Source organism: Eptatretus burgeri, chromosome 6 (assembly GCF_056783735.1).
Source record: "Eptatretus burgeri isolate ZD-2024b chromosome 6, Ebu_testis_v1, whole genome shotgun sequence".
NCBI lineage: Eukaryota > Metazoa > Chordata > Myxini > Myxiniformes > Myxinidae > Eptatretus > Eptatretus burgeri.
Window position 1 is genome coordinate 89,386,616 of NC_140966.1, and position 18,614 is coordinate 89,405,229.

At 33.0% G+C, this 18,614-nt stretch overlaps 1 protein-coding gene and 2 long non-coding RNA genes across 5 annotated transcripts in view; all 3 read left to right on the forward strand.

Annotated features, from left to right (window-relative positions):
- LOC147025293 (enteropeptidase-like) overlaps window positions 1–18,614 on the forward strand; it is a 381,080-nt gene that overhangs the window by 148,060 nt on the left and 214,406 nt on the right. The gene's annotated exons all lie outside the window — the stretch shown is intronic.
- Window positions 389–2,229, forward strand: LOC147025295 (uncharacterized). The gene is made up of 3 exons (XR_015059444.1): window positions 389–1,438; window positions 1,536–1,700; window positions 1,798–2,229. It is a non-coding gene; the product is annotated as an uncharacterized LOC147025295 (long non-coding RNA).
- On the forward strand, window positions 2,243–3,791 carry LOC147025296 (uncharacterized). The gene is made up of 2 exons (XR_015059447.1): window positions 2,243–3,262; window positions 3,441–3,791. It is a non-coding gene; the product is annotated as an uncharacterized LOC147025296 (long non-coding RNA).

An 18,614-nucleotide genomic window follows, 5' to 3' on the forward strand; every position in this document is an offset into this window, starting at 1 on the left:
GTGCAAAGAAAATTAAACTATTAAAGGAATTTGAGAATGAACAAATCTTTATAGGTTCAATGAGTGAGCTGTTCAACCCCCAGGTGTTCAATTCAATGAGGTTCAACCTCCAGGTTAAAAGGGGAGACAAATAAATATACCTTGGGATAAAAAGGGGATTTATTTTTAGGGAAAAAAAAAATAAATCGCTGAAAATCCCCCATTCATTTACATGGGGAAAAGTGAGCCAGAATCAGTATTCTTACCCTACTAATCAGTAGGGTAAGAATACTGATTCTGGCTCACTTTTCCCCATGTAAATGAATGGGGGATTTTCAGCGATTTATATTTTTTTTCCTTAAAAATAAACCCCCTTTTTATCCCAAGGTATATTTATTTGTCTCCCCTTTTAACTTGGAGGTTGAACCTCATTGAATTGAACACCTGGGGGTTGAACAGCTCACTCATTGAACCTATAAAGATTTGTTCATTCTCAAATTCCTTCAATAGTTTAATTTTCTTTGCACAATAATCCCCATCTAAAATATTGACAAACAAAACATTTGAATCTTTATATTTTTTAAGATACCCCATTTGTGCCATTACGAAATGATAAACTTCTCTTAATGCTCTTGTTTGACCACCTCCTGAGCCACAGGTTATTTTTTGTTAAGCCCCGCCCACTTTTCTTTAAGCCCCGCCCACTTTTGTTAAGCCCCGCCCACTTTCCACAAGGTATTCAATAAGCCCCGCCCACTTTTCTTTAAGCCCCGCCCACTTTTGCTAAGCCCCGCCCACTTTTGCTAAGCTCCGCCCACTTTTCATAAGGTATTTTTCTAAGCCACGCCCACTTTTCCTAAGCTCCGCCCACTTTTGCTAAGCTCCGCCCACTTTTCATAAGGTATTTTTTTCTAAGCCACGCCCACTTTTCCTAAGCCCCGCCCACTTTTGCTAAGCTCCGCCCACTTTTCATAAGGTATTTTTTCTAAGCCACGCCCACTTTTCCTAAGCTCCGCCCACTTTTGCTAAGCTCCGCCCACTTTTCATAAGGTATTTTTCTAAGCCACGCCCACTTTTGCTAAGCTCCGCCCACTTTTCATAAGGTATTTTTTCTAAGCCACGCCCACTTTTCCTAAGCTCCGCCTACTTTTGCTAAGCCCCGCCCACTCTTACATCATTTCCAGTTCATCTCTGACTCACAAAGAAATCACTAGAAAATTACAGGATGTTATGGTTTTGAAAAATTTCCCAATGAAGGCTTGCCTAGGCTTGCCCAGGGAATTTCCAAAGGAAACCACACCCACCAGTCTTTCTCTATAAAAGCTTCAAACCCAGGCTCCATTTTAAACATTTGTTCTTGCTGGCAATGGTGTTCTGTGTGCTTGTCTCAAACTCTCTGTCTTCTATGGAACTAAACCTTCAAGTTGATGAACTGGATTCAAACCTCTTATCTATTGAGGTAAGATTTTTTATTTTCCTATTTTCAAACTTTGATTGAAGCATACTCATTTAATAATTAAATAACTTAATTAATACATTATTATTTTCTCTCACAGGAAATTGTATCTGAAAATACTGCTTTTGCTACAACTTGGGGGGAAATTGTTGGCTTGGTTGAAGACCTTGAGTGGGATGACTTTGGTGTTCCTTGGAACTCTCTGTCTTCTATGGAACTAAACCTTCAAGTTGATGAACTGGATTCAAACCTCTTATCTATTGAGGTAAGATTTTTTATTTTCCTATTTTCAAACTTTGATTGAAGCATACTCATTTAATAATTAAATAACTTAATTAATACATTATTATTTTCTCTCACAGGAAATTGTGTCTGAAATACGAAATGAAAATACTGCTTTTGCTACAACTTGGGGCGAAATTGTTGGCTTGGTTGAAGACCTTATGAGCGACCAAGACCCACAGAACGAGTTCGTCCTTGATGACCCAACCAAAGAGTTATACCTTGGAGACCAGCAAAATCCTGAAAAAGAGTTTTACAGCAATAGTACTCATTGTGAGTTATCAAGACAATACCCACTGAACAAGTTATACCTTGATGAGCCAGAATACAAGTTTTACCTTGGAGACTCACAAATTTTGAAAAAATCAGTAAATGAGTTCTGCCTTGATGGTTTAAATAACTACCTTGGAGACTCAGGAAAAGGGTTCTGCCAAGATGGTTCTAAATATGGGGCCTACCTTGGAGACTCACAAATTTTGAAAAAATCAGTAAATGAGTTCTGCCTTGATGGTTTAAATAACTACCTTGGAGACTCAGGAAAAGGGTTCTGCCAAGATGGTTCTAAATATGGGGCCTACCTTGGAGACTCACAAATTTTGAAAAAATCAGTAAATGAGTTCTGCCTTGATGGTTTAAATAACTACCTTGGAGACTCAGGAAAAGGGTTCTGCCAAGATGGTTCTAAATATGGGTCCTACCTTGGAGACTCACAAATTTTGAAAAAATCAGTAAATGAGTTATCCTTAAGAGACTTTGTAAGTTGGTTTTACTTTGAATACTTGAAATGTGGGTTCTGGATTGATAACTCACAATGTGATACATATCTTGGAAACTCAACGGGAATGTGGTTATACCTTGAAGACTTGGAAAGTTGGGTTTATGTTGGACACTTGAAACTTTTTTGGGGGCTTTTATTTATTTATTTATTTATTTATTATTATTATTATTTTATTTATTTATATTTTGGAGACTTTTGGAGTTGCTATCACTCTTTGGGATCTAAACCTATCGATGTAGTTCTTTGTCGGATGGTGCTTGATGGGAGCAAGATCAAGAAAGTTCTGGGAAGAAAGTGCAGGCTTACTCCCCCTTTTTACGTCATCAAACCTGAAAGCCTTAAAAGACAGAATTGGAAGAAGAGAAAAAATATATATATATATATACATTGTTCGTTCTGGGAAGAAAGTGCAGGCTTACTCCCCCTTTCTACGTCATCAAACCTGAAAGCCTTAAAAGACAGAATTGGAAGAAGAAAAAAAAAAACGTAAAAATATATATATATAGGTGGAAATCTCATTTTGAAAAAGACATTGTGTTGGGCGAGGATTGAGTTGGGGTTGAGATTTTGAATGTGAGGGTTGGGGTTGAGATTTTGAATGTGAGGGTTGGGACACACACACATACACATCAACAAACAAAAGTTAAGCCTTGACTATTCAGTTGAGGATTCTGTGTTTGGGGTTCACAGATGTAAGAACGTCCACCCCTTGACACACATTATATACTGTTATACACCTCGGACTTGGCCCTCGAGTGTCCACAACGGTGTATAGTAGGAGGGAGTGAAGCGCCAACCTATTGCTCCCATTGCACACACACACACACACACAAACAAAAGTTAAGCCTTGACTATTCAGTTGAGGATTCTGTGTTTGGGGTTCACAGATCTAAGAACGTCCCCCTTGACACACATTATATACTTGTCCCTCTAGTGTCCACAAAGGTGTATTATCTGCTTAGTTTTGTCTTTTGTAATTCCTGTGAATAAAATGAACCTAAAATCTCTTCCCCTTCCAAATCATATATTTTATAAGTCCAAGGAACTGTATCTATTACATCAACAATTTTAAAAAGTTCTTTCGTCCATCGTTCAGTAAAACCCTTTTCAAAATGAGATTTCCACCTATATATTCTTACGATATCACCAACTTTGAACTTAGGTTTTCTGACATTAATCTCTTTTTCATATTTTAATTTTGTAAATGTTTCTGATGGCTTCATATTCGTTGATGTGTGAATCGTGTCATTATACTTATCCACAATATCCTGAATAAAAGATGACCATTGTTGTGAACCGAGTTGTGTGAATTTTTTATATAGTCTCTCTTTTAAGGTACGATTAAAACGTTCAACAACAACTGCCTTCCCTTCATTAAAGGTACTGTATAATGTAATACTGTTATTTTTTAAAAAATTCATAAATGTCTTGTTATAAAACTCTCTACCCTCATCAGTCCACAATTTCTTAGGTTTTCTCTTACTTTTATTAAATATCTGTTGAAAAGCTAACATAAGAGTATTACCTGTTTTGTTTTTTAAAGGGACAACCCACGCATATCTACTCCTCAAATCAATAACGGTTAAAGCATACTTGTACCCCTTATCATTATTGAGTTCAATCAAATCAGCAGACCAGATATAATCAACTTCCTTGGAATAAACTTTCCTTCTCTGAAACTTTGTGAATATTGGTTTATGTAATTCATCAGCTAATTGCTCTTCAGTCTTAATGGCATCATTAGAGCCTATAAGTTTTTTGAATTTCCAAGTCCAAGTTTCAATTTAGCACTAATCATCTTCTTCACGATGAACCTATCAACTTTTTCTCTCAAGGTTGGATTTTGTATCAGAGACAAATTATATAACATTTCTCTATCGGCTTCATGCTTTTCTTCCAACGTTGTGGTATTCCCATAATCAATATCGTGTCTCATGCACACTTCATCAACTCTATTGATTGGTTTACTCCAGGATTTAGGATTGTCTGCCTCATCTAATCTTTTATCCAAGTTTGTGCCTGGACCACAGAAAGAATACCCTGGAAGATGTAATTCCCCTGGTATTCCAGTAGTTGTAAATTTACTTCCTGATAAAAACTTTTGTATATCTCCTCCGAGTTTGTGTTTGGAGATAAATTGATTTTTTTTTGAACCACACACCGAACATATACCTTTTTGTATAACCCTGTTATTTTTACTTTTAATATATGAAATATTTTTAGTATTAGTTTTCTTTTTACATTTGAGACAATAACTCATTTATTTATGAGAAAAATTTCTGCAGAGTGCAAAAACCTTTTTAGTTTCCAACATGCACATTTGAATCTTAATTTTTAAAACATAAAGAATCCTTAGAAATGCCTTCACTCTCTCCTCCATTTATTTAAGAAAAAACTTGAATTAAAATACATGTCTTCTCGATGTCGATAGTCTTGTCGAAAGTATTGTAAATAGACTTTTTAATTCTTTGTATTCCTCCCTGGTGAGATAAGTTAATTTCTTTAATACCTCTATTCTTTTTTGAATCTCACTGGTTTCCATATTTTGATATTTATTCATTCTCTCTCTTTCCTCCCTCTCTCTCTTCTCTCTTTCCTCCTTCTCTCTCTCCTCCTCCTCCTTTTCCTCCTCTTCCCTCTCTTCTTCAACTCCTTCCTCATCCCTTACTATACTTGAATCGTTTACACCCCATAGAATATTATACATATATTCATCAGGATTTCTTGTTATTCCTGTATCCAAAATAATTTTTTACAACAGGATACCAATAAAATTTCTTTTGAATTTCTAAAAGAGCCTTACCTTTTCTTAACCTTATAATTTTTTCATTATTTAACATTCTAATTAAATCTAAAGTTGTTGGTTTATCAACATCAGCATAATGCCAATCTTTTATTGAAAATACCTCATTCTTATGTTGTAGAACATATTTATTAAAATACCGAATACCCTTTTCTTGAAGGTATGCTTGAACACAGAAATGATAATTTTCTTGAAGCCTTCTTGCTGTCATTTATGTATTAGAAATATATGTTAGAATAATATTATGGCACGAAACACCTCCCCATCTTCCCATAGTTAAATCATTTTGTATTTCCTTACTTATTATATATAATCCTGTTTTTTCTGTTTTCATGAGATAAACAAGGGCAAAACCATTATTATATTTACCCTTATTAAATTCTTTTATTTGTTGTTTACTAATCGTGGCTCCACAAAACTCATTCTCGATACCAAGTGGATAATATTCTTCCTTACGAGACTGATTTAATTGTTCCAGGTCTTCGAGGTTAATTTTAAATGACCAATTATACCCTAAATCATTCATATCATACCCCCATTGTTCTATTCTCATACAAACGATACGCCCTTCTTTATAAAAATTTATTTTAATTCGAACTGTGAATTCTGTATGACCTGGAGATAATATCAACACTTCTGTATCTTTAGAATACACAGCCGTTTTATTTAAGTATATATATTGTGATAAATCGCTTAATCTCACCAAGTCATTTGCGTCAGTCGGGCTTGGATAATTTTTTAATTTATAAGCATTTTTCATGTTAATATTTTTGTTTATATTATATTTATGTCGTTCAGCCTGTGCCTTTGTGTAATAATTTGATAAATCAATATCCAGTTCTTGAGATACACCAAAGATAGAACCATCTTTACCAACATAAGTCATTTATATTAGATTAAAAATAATATCATAAAATTTTTTATTTTTGTTGAGTTGAAATAACACATATAGACATAATTGACCACAACACTTGGAATTTAATTCTTGGACTTGAAATGTTTGATAAACACCATTCTGTAAGAATTTTATGACTTCAACAGGTGGTGGAAGACCAAAACTATCAAAATAATATTTGTCTTGACTATTAAAAATACAAACCCAATGAGAACCGTTCCCATCATTATCTTCTAAGTTCATAATAATATTCTTTGTATGTTTCGACACATTTGTTAATTCATCTCTCATACAAATAACCACATTATGAATTTTTAATTTCTTACAATATTTGGCAAGTTGTAAATTTGATGTTGTATTCTTTCCAAATTCTTTCAACCACTCATCAATGCTCATTTATTTATTAGAAAGATATAATCCATTACCTCTTTTCGTTAATTTTACACCTGCTTGTGCTATAGAAGAAAGCATATCTCCAACTAACAATCTCGCTTTATCAGGCAGACCTTCAAGTTTTTCAGCAAAATCTACAATTACACCACTTCCACTAATTTGTTTCTCCAACTCTTTGTTATGTCTTTCCAATTCTTTTTGAGCCTGGAGTTGAGCCTTCCTTTCGTTGGCAGTTTTGACCGCTGTTGAAATACCACCCGTCAATGCTCCAACCGCACTTAAACCAGCAAATAAAGGAATTAGAAATGGGAGAAATCCTCCACTCGTCTCTCTTATTGAATATTTTTTCAACATTGGTTTTGTCATTTTAATTTTAAGTGAGCCAGTGTCATTCAAGATTTTAACCTGTTCTCTTGTGAGCAAAACATCAATTCTTACTGCTCCTTTTCTCTGAATTGTATTAACGTTAATCGTACAAGGCTTTTGATTTTGAACACAAGATGATAGTTTATGAAGATTGATTTGATTAACATATACCCCAGTTGGTACTTTGCCACTCATTTATTTAACAAAAAATTATGTGAGACTAATCATCACACCATTATCTGTATTAATCTGCAATTCTGTTTCTTCCAAAAGCAAACAATATGTATCAACTTCTTCACTCTCTCCTCTTTCAATGTATAGGGAAGTATCCACTCGATTAGACTTTATAGTTTCTTTTTGAGCGCTCAGGTCAAACGTATAGATTGTATACAAACTTTTAAATGCTGTCATATCCAAAATAGGTTCTTTATTTCCATTACTTTCACACACCTTTTGGTAAGACTTGTATGCTTCAGCAAAATCATTTTTTCCCAATTAATTTCCAATCTATCTCGTGGATAAAATGTTCCATCTAGAGAAACGCGAAGTTGTTTCACCTTAGCATTATCACTCAATGCATTATTCTTATCAGTCGCAGTATCACCATCTGGCTTTTTAAAAATCATCCACAGATATCGTGGCTTTCCTTCCAGAACACCCAAATTCCACGTGTAAGTAGTTTGATTGAGTTTAACGTGTTGACATCTTCTTTTGAGGTATGATACACTGAGTGGTTTTTTGAGTTAAGTCTTCGATTCAACATCTCTTCTGTTTTAAGATTAGGAGTATATTCACTGATATACCAACTCATCTCCTCAATTACAAATTTATTCTGATCACCAAAAGCATTACCAACACCAAAAAACAATCTATTTTCATTATCATTCCTTTGTAGTTGAAATCTAATTTTAAGACCATACAGAACTTTATCATAATCACAAAATCCAAATATACCTTTAAGAGGAACTGCCACAGTAAAACTATTTTCTGCTTTTGTATCATCATTATACATTCCTTTCCTTTGAATATATCCAGGGTCTGTGTTTGTTCCCGTTGACATATCAGGAATAAAACCTTCGACAGACCCCTTTCCCATTCTATCACTGAATGTATAGAGTGTAAATTTCATCATTTCAGATACAGCAGAGACATAATCAACCGCTTCAACTTCTTGTGTTCCAATATACAATCGCACACTATCAAACATTTTCCAGAAGAAATCATTTACAAGTGTAGCGTTTGTGTTATTCCCAGCCTTAGTGAATTTAAATTTACACAACAAGAAACTTTCGGAGAGATTCAAATAGGTTTGTTGATTATTTATTTCAAAACTTTTTGTACCATTTGTATTCCAGTCTGTTCCAGTTATTGCATTTACCTTGAAGTAATCTTCTTTTTAGTGGAGTTTGAGATAATAATAGTATCATCCAAATCATAGATACTATCAATTGCTTCCATACTTGTATTTATTTAGGAAAAAGATGTTAAAACTTTTGAAACCCTGATCCAAGTATTTGAATTATTTTCTGTCGTTCTTGGGGGACAACTGAGTTTTACCTTTCTTAATTTCTTTTATTGCTTGTAATTTATGAGATTCTTTCTGAGCATCTTTTATACTCTTTACAGCACCTGCTACATTTCCCACAGCAGAAGCAGTTGAACCAATTAGGTCTTTATGTTTAAGAATAGTTGAACCAATACCCATGAGAGTATCAATTATCCCATCTCCTCTAAATTGATGTCCAACACCCCTTTGTCTCTTAGGTTTATAGTATCCTCTACCAAGATACATACCTTCACCCTTGTAGTACGGGAAAGGAACATCCCATCCCCTGTAATTATTTTATATTTTCCCAACTCGTGCTTCCTCACAATAACCATCGTATTTATTTATTGAAAAACTTCACGTAGGTGAATTCTGATGGATATAACTTCTCCATTAAAAGAAATCACACGATTATCTTGGTCGGTTATCCTAAAATTTACTCTGTGTATGGTTTTTCCTGACACAGGTAGATAAACCAAATTTTTAGGCTCCATATTGAATTTATAACCAATTGGGGTTGAGTATGCGCTGAATGAAAATATTGTATTTGTTTTTAATCCATCATTATAAGCACCATCAATCAAATCACAGTGAATTAACACCGAATTTATTCCTGAGGATATTTGAATGACATTATCACTGTAAAACGTCCCATTAGTTTCAATCTTTTTGAGGAGAAACCTAATAACTCTCTAAATGAATTATCAATTGTGAAATCAACCTTGTAGTTATTTTTAACTTTAATCGTTGATTTTGAAGTATGTTTTTGAATGTTTATAACAATATTTTTTGGTTCATCACCCTGTTCTTTCATAAGACGAGCAATTTCGGAAGATATTTGAGAAATCTCGTATGCTCCGGGTGAGACTGTTATCGTTTTGTATCCACTTCCCGGATTATAACTAAACTTGTCATTTTTCTCGGTTATATTAAATAAGGTATTATAAGTCTCCATGGACAATAAAGATGCCTCATATTCTTTTGTTGTGTCAAGTTGTAGTGGGTATGGGAATGAAGATGTGTGGTCGCTTGTTGTGAAATTAAAACTCAGGATTGTGCTTCTCATCTTATTTAATATGAGTTAAAATGTCTTTATATTGAGATTTATTAATTATTTTCATGTTCATCAACTGGTCTAAAATGGCTGATGCTTCATTAAAACAATTGTTATTTCCAGCCTTCTTACTGCCGAACAACAATAACAGTCTATTAACTAATTGCGATGGGTCATTTGGAAGAAAACTAATACCTGAACCAAGGATACTTAAAGCCTGAATAATGTGTTTCTCCTTCTCATTCTTCCTACTTTTACCAGAAAGAATAACCTTATAATTTAGAGTGTTCAGCAAATCAATATATACTCTATCATCATTATTTTCCATATCCAATGGTTTATCAATATACTTTGATTCATCCCTCACAGTTGAACCTTGTCTTCCATCTTTTGTGAGAAGAAACATTAATCTCGGAGTTAGTTTAACAGGGGTTGAGCAGAACTTAAGAACCTTAATTCATCATTAAATATCAATACCTTTTCTTGAACAAGATGAAATATTGCTGGTTGTTCTGTTGGAATGAGTCCTGCTTTGGTTTTTGAATCCGCTGAATATTCATTGTTTTGAACAGCATTCACAATATAATCAGGGGGTTGATTAATCTCTTCCAGTTGTTGAAATAAACCTTCATCATCATATTCTAATTCTCCTAAATGCTCTAATTCTTCCTCCGTCATTTGACTGAAATCTTTTAACATTTGAAGCTTTCTAGGAGTATATTCTACTGTGGGAACTGTGGAAACATCTTTCATTTTTCTTGGGAAGTTTTTAAAAGTGGTTTAAAAAATTTCTCTTGTTTTTTTCAAATGCTTCTTCGCCCGTTAGTTTCTGTCTGCGTTTCTTCTTTATGTCTTCCTGTTGTTTTACAACTTTTGAAACCAACTCTTGATGTTCCTTAAATCTTCTTGCTCTTTCTTTTGTATCCATTTATTTATTGTAAAATATCATTTAATGAATTGTAAAGATCAACAGGGAAATTTTCCTTTTCTTCATCATTCAAGTAGATGTGTTCAAATAAATCCTTTTCTTTAAATATTTCATCAAATTCTTTATTAACATTAATGCGAGTTGTAATTTCTTCTTCACTAATCCTTGCATCTCTGCTTTTCATACGTTTGTGTTGAGTTTCTTCATCAACATCAAAACCGAATGATAAAATCTTCACTCCGCTCAGATATTTAATAATTTGTCTCGTTCCTTCTGGATTAGTTTCTAATATCCCAACACCACCAGATTTTAGTTTCTTTAACTCACTCTTACAATGTGAATATTTTGTTGTACCAAGAGAAACCTCCTCAAATATTTGTCCTTCATTCCTCAATCGCATATGTTCCTCCACTGAAATATAGTGATAATCTTCACCTTTTACTTCTCCAGGTCTTATTGCTCTAGTTGTTGTTGATACAATGCGTATCACGGGGTGTTTTTAAGTAAATTTACAATATTCTCATTTGTACTACACAAGAACCTTGATTTATGAAAGTTTTTTCCAGAAGCAGATTTACCCACAAGATTTATAATAATAGTTGTCATTTATATATGTAATTGTTTATAAAACAAAAAATATATCCCTTAATATCTCATCTTGTTTCACAACAATATATTTATATTTTTCAGTCGTGTGCTTCATATAATCCTCAAATTTCTTTTTACTACATAATGTAGAACAATTATCTCTCCAAAAATTATTGATATCTATTGAATTTAACTTGAATAAAATAAAAGTATTAGCATTGTTTCTGATGGAACGACGAGGAAGTTGAAAGTACGATTGACTAAGATAAATACAATTACAAGAAGAATGTCTCCCTCTTGTGTAGTAGCTGTCCATTACCGTTTGGTTTCTCTCATTAACACAATCATCAAAGATAACGAGGTTCTTTTTTGATTTATCCAAATCTTGGGGAGACGGTATATCATCCGTATTATCACTAAGAATACAAGTTATAAGATTTGATTTCTTTTTACATCTCTGTGTATCACAAAATAGTTGAATTATATCTTCAATGTTATAATCATTTAGGTTTTTTGACGTTTAAATAAACCTATTATATCTTCTTTTTGAAGACCAGCATTAAAACCTTGTGAGAGTAGTTGATACTCTGGTTGAAAACTCGACTTTGTGAAAATTATTAAATTATCATAATCTAAAAATTTGGGAGTGAGGAGCATTTTTAAAAGTAAGCAGGTTTTTCCACATCCACTTGAACCAACTATGAGACATCTTAATGAATTTGGGAGATTTTTATGGTTGTTAAATTTTATCTTATTTTCCCAAATAGGTAAAAAATCATTCATTTATATATTTGAAAAACAGGTTATTTAATTTATTATTGGCTTTTTTAGAAACTCTATATTTTATCCTAAGTTCAGGTTTAATTTCAAGATAATCCATTATTTTATTTATACAATATCTTGTGTTGATATTTCCCTGAAAATTACATCCATGAATAATATACAACAACAATCCTTTGAACATTTCTCTTATACGTTCAGTTTCTTCCCTTGTAAGGAAAGGTGTGTTATCATCCTCATACTTTACATTCATTTCTCTAATCAATCTTGTAAAGTAATTCATTTTTGGTGTAAATCTAAAAGAATTATTTTCCTTTTTATATTTTTTATTATCATTAATTAGAAGATAATCACAGAATATACATTGTTTATAGGCTTTTGACTCTGTGTTTAATCCCTGTCTTTCACACGCAGGACAATTCTCAAATTTGTCATATGGAGAATCAGGAAAGTCTAGCATATTTATAAAGTAAAACTTTACTTAAACTGAAATTCATCTATACTTTCAGTTGTATATTACCATCGATATCGATATACTTTTTTCATTATCAGATTCAACGACAACATTTTTTATATTAAAGGTAATTTTAAAATTATCGTTAACTACTATTGAACGAAATGTCATTTCACCTGATATATTAACATCCTTTATTTCATCAAGATTTACATCTTTAGGGTTGTTGAAAAAATACAAATTTCTCCTTGCATATTACAGATGGTCTTATCTTTTCTTTCTAAAGCTTCATCCATAAGGTTTTTGTTCTTTGATACTTTTTCTTGTTTCATTGCTTTTTCTAGTTTTGAATATATTACTAGAAGGAGAGGAGAAACTTTTGTTAGAGATACTTTAATTGATGTTCTACCAGGTATACTAAAAGCCCTTCCACTGAAGGAAATTGAAGAACTCATATTATTTACCATAATAGTTTTTATCCAATAGTTGTTATATTTATCTTTGTTCAATTTTACATCCTTGACATATTTCTCAGTATCTTTAACAGATGAAGAGATTGATTGAAACTTGTCTTTTGTGTCTTGAAACATTGTATTTATTAAGTGAAAAAGTTGGAGGATAAAATGTTTTTAAGCACAGATTCACCTATAAATTAAACGAAATTTTCATCAAGAAAATTTTAGTTTAAGCAAAGTTTTATTCTATAAATATGGTGAATACAACGTACTGCGATGTTTGTAATCACGAATATAAACATTATAGAAAACACCTCCGAACCAACAAACACACATTTAATCTATTTCATCAAATATCTCCTCTTGAGTTGGAAAGAAAACATTGTGATATCTGTTCAAAGGATGTTTTGAAGAGTAGTTATAATCAACATCTTCAATCACAAAAACACAAGAAAAATGAGTTTAAAGTAAAGGGAGACTATTATATTAAAAACACTGATGAGGCATTTAAAGGGCATATAAAAATAAGGATTTTTCAATTTGGAGAACCCAGTCCATCATCAATAGCTGAATCAATTGAAATAGTGAAACCCGATGTTGAAAAATTTATTAAAAAGACATTAAAAGAAATAAAAACTTTAAAGTTTTATATGGGAGTGAAAATGAATATGAAAAGACAAGATGAAGAACAAACTCCTTATATGAGAACAGATCTTCATTTTATAACATCATTTCAAGATTTTTTGAATAGTGGGGTTTATGAAGAACTATCAAGACAAGAGGAGGATGTTGATAATACAGTGGTAGGAAGTGGATTCAATATTAAAAAATCATCTTTTTAGATATACACATTCTAAAATCAAACCCTCTTAAAGCTTCTTCTTATATTGAATTACCAAAAGAAATAAAACTAAAGAAGGCAGTTGTTAATATTAAGAACAATGATAATAAATGTTTTCTCTGGTCTGTTCTTGCTCACTTACATCCACCAAAATGTAATTCAGAAAGAGTAAAACAATATATGAAATATGAGAATACCTTGGACATTAAAGATTTTAAATTCCCAATGCCATTAACAGATATTCCTAAATTTGAGAAAAAGAATAATCTTTCTATTAATGTATATGGATTAACGGATACAAACAAAGTTCAAATATTAAAAATTTCAAACAACTATAAAAATGAAGAAACACACATTGACCTTTTATATTTTAGTGTTGGAAAGAATTCACATTACACATACATCAATAATTTATCAAGATTAATCTCTTCTCAGGTATTCAGAACAGCAAACAAAATATATCCTTGTAAGCGATGTCTTAATTCATTTCATACAAAAGAACGATTAGAACAACATTCAAAATATTGTAGTAATCATAAATCAGCTGTAATTACAATGCCTAAACCTGGTGAAAAGATTTATTTTGAAGATTATAATAAATCTATCATGCACCCATTTGTGATATACGCTGATTTTGAATGTATCCTTAAAAAGATAAATACTGCTTCTCCTAATCCAAAAGAACCATATACAAATAAATATCAAAAACATATTCCTTGTGGTTTTTGTTATTATATCAAATCATCTGTTGGAGAAAAGTATAACAAACTTGAACATTATCGTGGAAAAAATGCTTCACAAGAGTTTGTAAAACGATTAGAAAAGGATTGTATAAGACTCACTAAATTAATGAAAGAAACAAATGAACCGATGAAATTAACCAAAGAAGAAAAATTAGAATTTAGAATGAACAATATCTGTCATATTTGTGAGGGGGAAATTAAGGAGTTTAAAGTTAGAGACCATTGTCATCTTACTGGTAAATATAGAGGTCCCGCTCATTCCTGTTGTAATCTTAATTATAAATTACCTTCTTTTATTCCAGTCTTTCTTCACAACAGCGCCAACTATGATACACATCTATTTATAAATGAACTTTCAAAAACACCAGGGAATATTTCTGCTATAACAAACACAAGTCAAAAGTATATTTCATTTTCAAAAATGATATTCACAAAACCTATAACTCGTATTAGGTTTTTAGATTCTTACAAGTTTATGGGAACACCACTAGCCTACCTCGCATCAAATCTAAGCTCCACAGACTCTTTTCCAAATCTTAATTCATTCTTTCCAAAAGAGGAAATTCTCACTAAAGAGGAAATTCAGATTAAAGATGAAATTCTGATTAAAGAAGGAATTCTTACGAGAGAGGAAATTCAAACAAGGAATGAAATTCAAAGTAAAGAGAAAATTCTTACAAGTAAGGGAATTTATCCTTATGATTATATGGATTCATTTATGAGATTTAAAGAAACACAACTTCCTTCAAAAGAAAGTTTCTATAATAACCTTTATGAAGAAGAGATAAGTGATAAGGAATATAAACACGCACAAGAAATATGGAAAATATTTAAGATAAAGAACCTTGGAGAATATCACGATTTATATCTAAAAACAGATGTTTTATTGTTAGCTGATGTGTTTGAAGCTTTTAGATCACTCTGTCATAATAAAAATTGTTATGGATTAGATCCTGCCCACTATTTCACAGCTCCTGGTTTAGCTTGGAGTGCAATGTTGAAAATGACAAAACAAGATATAGATTTAATCAGTGATGTGGATATGCTTTTGATGATTGAGAAGTCCAAGAGAGGTGGAATATCACAAGTATGTTCAAAAAGATATGCTAAAGCAAATAATAAATATCTCCCAAATTATGATAGTGAAAAAGATAGTAATTATTTGATGTATTTTGATGCTAATAATTTGTATGGATGGGCAATGTCTCAATCTCTACCTTATGGTAAATTAGAGTGGGTGGAAGAAAAGAATTATGAAAAGGCTTTGATGAATATTGTTATTTCTTCTCAAGAGGAATTGAATGACGAAGAAGAAGGTTATTATTTTGAAGTTGATTTGAGGTACCCGAGTGATCTTCATAATAAGCATAAAGATCTTCCTTTTGCATGTGAGAAAGAAACTCCAAAGAAAGAATGGTTAAGTGATTATCATAAAAGTTTTAATATTAAAGGTAAATCAACAGAAAAGTTATTAACAACATTCTATGATAAAAAGGGATATGTTTTGCATCAGAGAAGCTTAAAACAGTTTTTGAGAGAAGGATTGAGAGTAGCTAAAATTCATAGAGTTTTAAAATTTAAACAAAGTCCTTGGGTGAAAAAGTATATTCAATTCAATACAGATATGAGAGCAAATACAAAAGTAAAATTTGAAGGGGACTTTTATAAATTAATGAATAATGCTGTATTTGGAAAGACTATGGAAAATGTTAGAAACAGGCAAAACATTAGATTCGCAACATCTTGGAAAGAAGCTTCGAGATTGATAAATAAACCAAGTTTTGAGAGAGAAGAGGTTTTTTCAGAGAACTTTTCTGCAATTCATATGAAAAAGGAAAGTATTGTAATGGATAAACCAATTTATATTGGAACAGCAGTTCTTGATTTATCAAAGATATTGATGTATGATTATTTGTATAATGACTTAAAGAAAGAGTATGGTGAAAATGTTTCATTGTTGTATATGGATACTGATAGTTTTATCCTAGATATAAAAACTGATGATGTTTATGAAGATATGAAGAAAAATATTGGAGTATATGATACAAGTAATTTCAGCAAGAAGAGTGAGTTATTTTCCAAAAAGAATGAAAAGGTTATTGGTAAGTTTAAGGATGAGTTGGGTGGAAAAGTAATGAGTGAGTTTATTGGATTGAGAGCAAAGGCATATGCTTATAAGTATGGTGAACAGATTGATAAGAGGTTAAAGGGAATAAAGAAATATGTAATAAAGAAATCAATAACTTTTAGAAATTATTATAATTGTTTGATGAATAAGAAAGAAGAATATAGGAAAATGAATACAATAAGAAGTTATAAACATAACATATATAGTGAAGAAGTAAATAAAAAGGCATTAGGAGCCTTTGATGATAAGAGATTTATTTTAGATAATGGAATAGATTGTGTTCCATATGGATATTGTATGATAGAGTGTATAAAATAGATTATGTTTTAACGATGGGAAGATGGGTTAGGGTTTTTAAGGGCTACCGCTTGTTTTTCACAATATATAAATGGTTAAACCAAGTATTAATCAAACTAAAGAGTGGAGAAAATCTCAGTCTTGGTATATAAATGGAAAACATAATGAATGTGAAAAATATCAAATAAGTCTTATTGAAAAAATAACTAAAACAAAGGTAAATAAAACAAATAAGCGAATTAATTTAAAAACTAGTAAGTTAGAGGATGTAAAGAAAAAAATGAATATCCTTGAATGGACTGAAAACTTTGATGGTTATCAATTGAACAATGAAAAAACAATTTACTATAATCTCAAAATGATATGTGGCTCAGGAGGTGGTCAGATGAGAGCATTAAGAGAAGTTTATCATTTCGTAATGGCACAAATGGAGTATCTTAAAAAATATAAAGATTCAAATGTTTTGTTTGTCAATATTTTAGATGGGGATTATTGTGCAAAGAAAATTAAACTATTGAAGGAATTTGAGAATGAACAAATCTTTATAGGTTCAATGAGTGAGCTGTTCAACCCCCAGGTGTTCAATTCAATGAGGTTCAACCTCCAAGTTAAAAGGGGAGACAAATAAATATACCTTGGGATAAAAAGGGGGGTTTATTTTTAGGGAAAAAAAATATAAATCGCTGAAAATCCCCCATTCATTTACATGGGGAAAAGTGAGCCAGAATCAGTATTCTTACCCTACTGATAACCTTCCCTGAGGACGTCTTAAAGCCACGCAAGGCCCAAATGGCAGCAGAGTCATGTAAGATGCCCCAGGCATACCTAGAATCTGTGTATATGTTCAATGTCTTACCCGCACCCAGCTCACACCCGCATATCAATGCTTCCAGCTCAGCTTGTTGGGCTGAAAATCCCTTTGGTAACAATTGTTTCCTCAAGGTAGCGCTTGCGGTGCATACTGCAAAGCTAGCGATGGTTTTTCCCCATCGGTTCTTCCTCGCCGCTCCATCCACGAACAGTTCCAATTCTGCATTCTCGATCGGGGCTTCCTGTAGGTCACGCCTAGCCTTTGTCTCTTCCACCAGCACTCGTTCACACACATGTGCCTCTCCCTCATCGCCCGCTGGCATTAGGGAGGCTGGGTTCAGTGGCGAACATCTTTCGATCGTTATATTAGTTGCCTGCAACAGCACCAAATCATGTTGAACTGCTCGTGCCGCTGATATATGTTGTGTCTTATTTTGCCGTATCAGCGCCGCCACATCATGCGGTACCTTCACGGTCAGCGGAGACCCAAAACCAGCGTCGCTGTTGCGGTTACTGCATATTGCGTTGCTGCTACTGCCCATAAGCACCCAGGATAGGCGGCGGCGACCGAGTCCAAATGACTACTGTAGTACGCAATCGGCCTATTCTTTCCTCCGTGTTCTTGCGTCAGCACCGCTTGGGCGAACCCTCCTCTTTCATGGACGAATAGGGTGAAAGGAAGATCATAGTTCGGTAGCCCCAATGCTGGTGCTTTTGACAAGGCCTGCTTCAATGTTTCAAAGTCTTTGTTCGCACCATTCGTCCAGGAGATCTTATCCCCCTCTGCCTCCTTTACCATGTCGTACAGTGATCGCGCCCTAACTGCATAATCAGGGATCCACTGCCGGCAGTACCCCGTCATCCCGAGGAACCGCCGTAATTGTCGCAATGTAGTGGGTTTTGGGTGCTCCAGGATTGTCTCCACCCGTTCAGCTCCGAGGCTCCTCTGCCCCTGTTCCAGTATATGTCCCAAATACGTCACCCTTGGCTGCGAAAACTGTAATTTGTCTTTGCTGACTTTGTGGCCCTTTCGGGCGA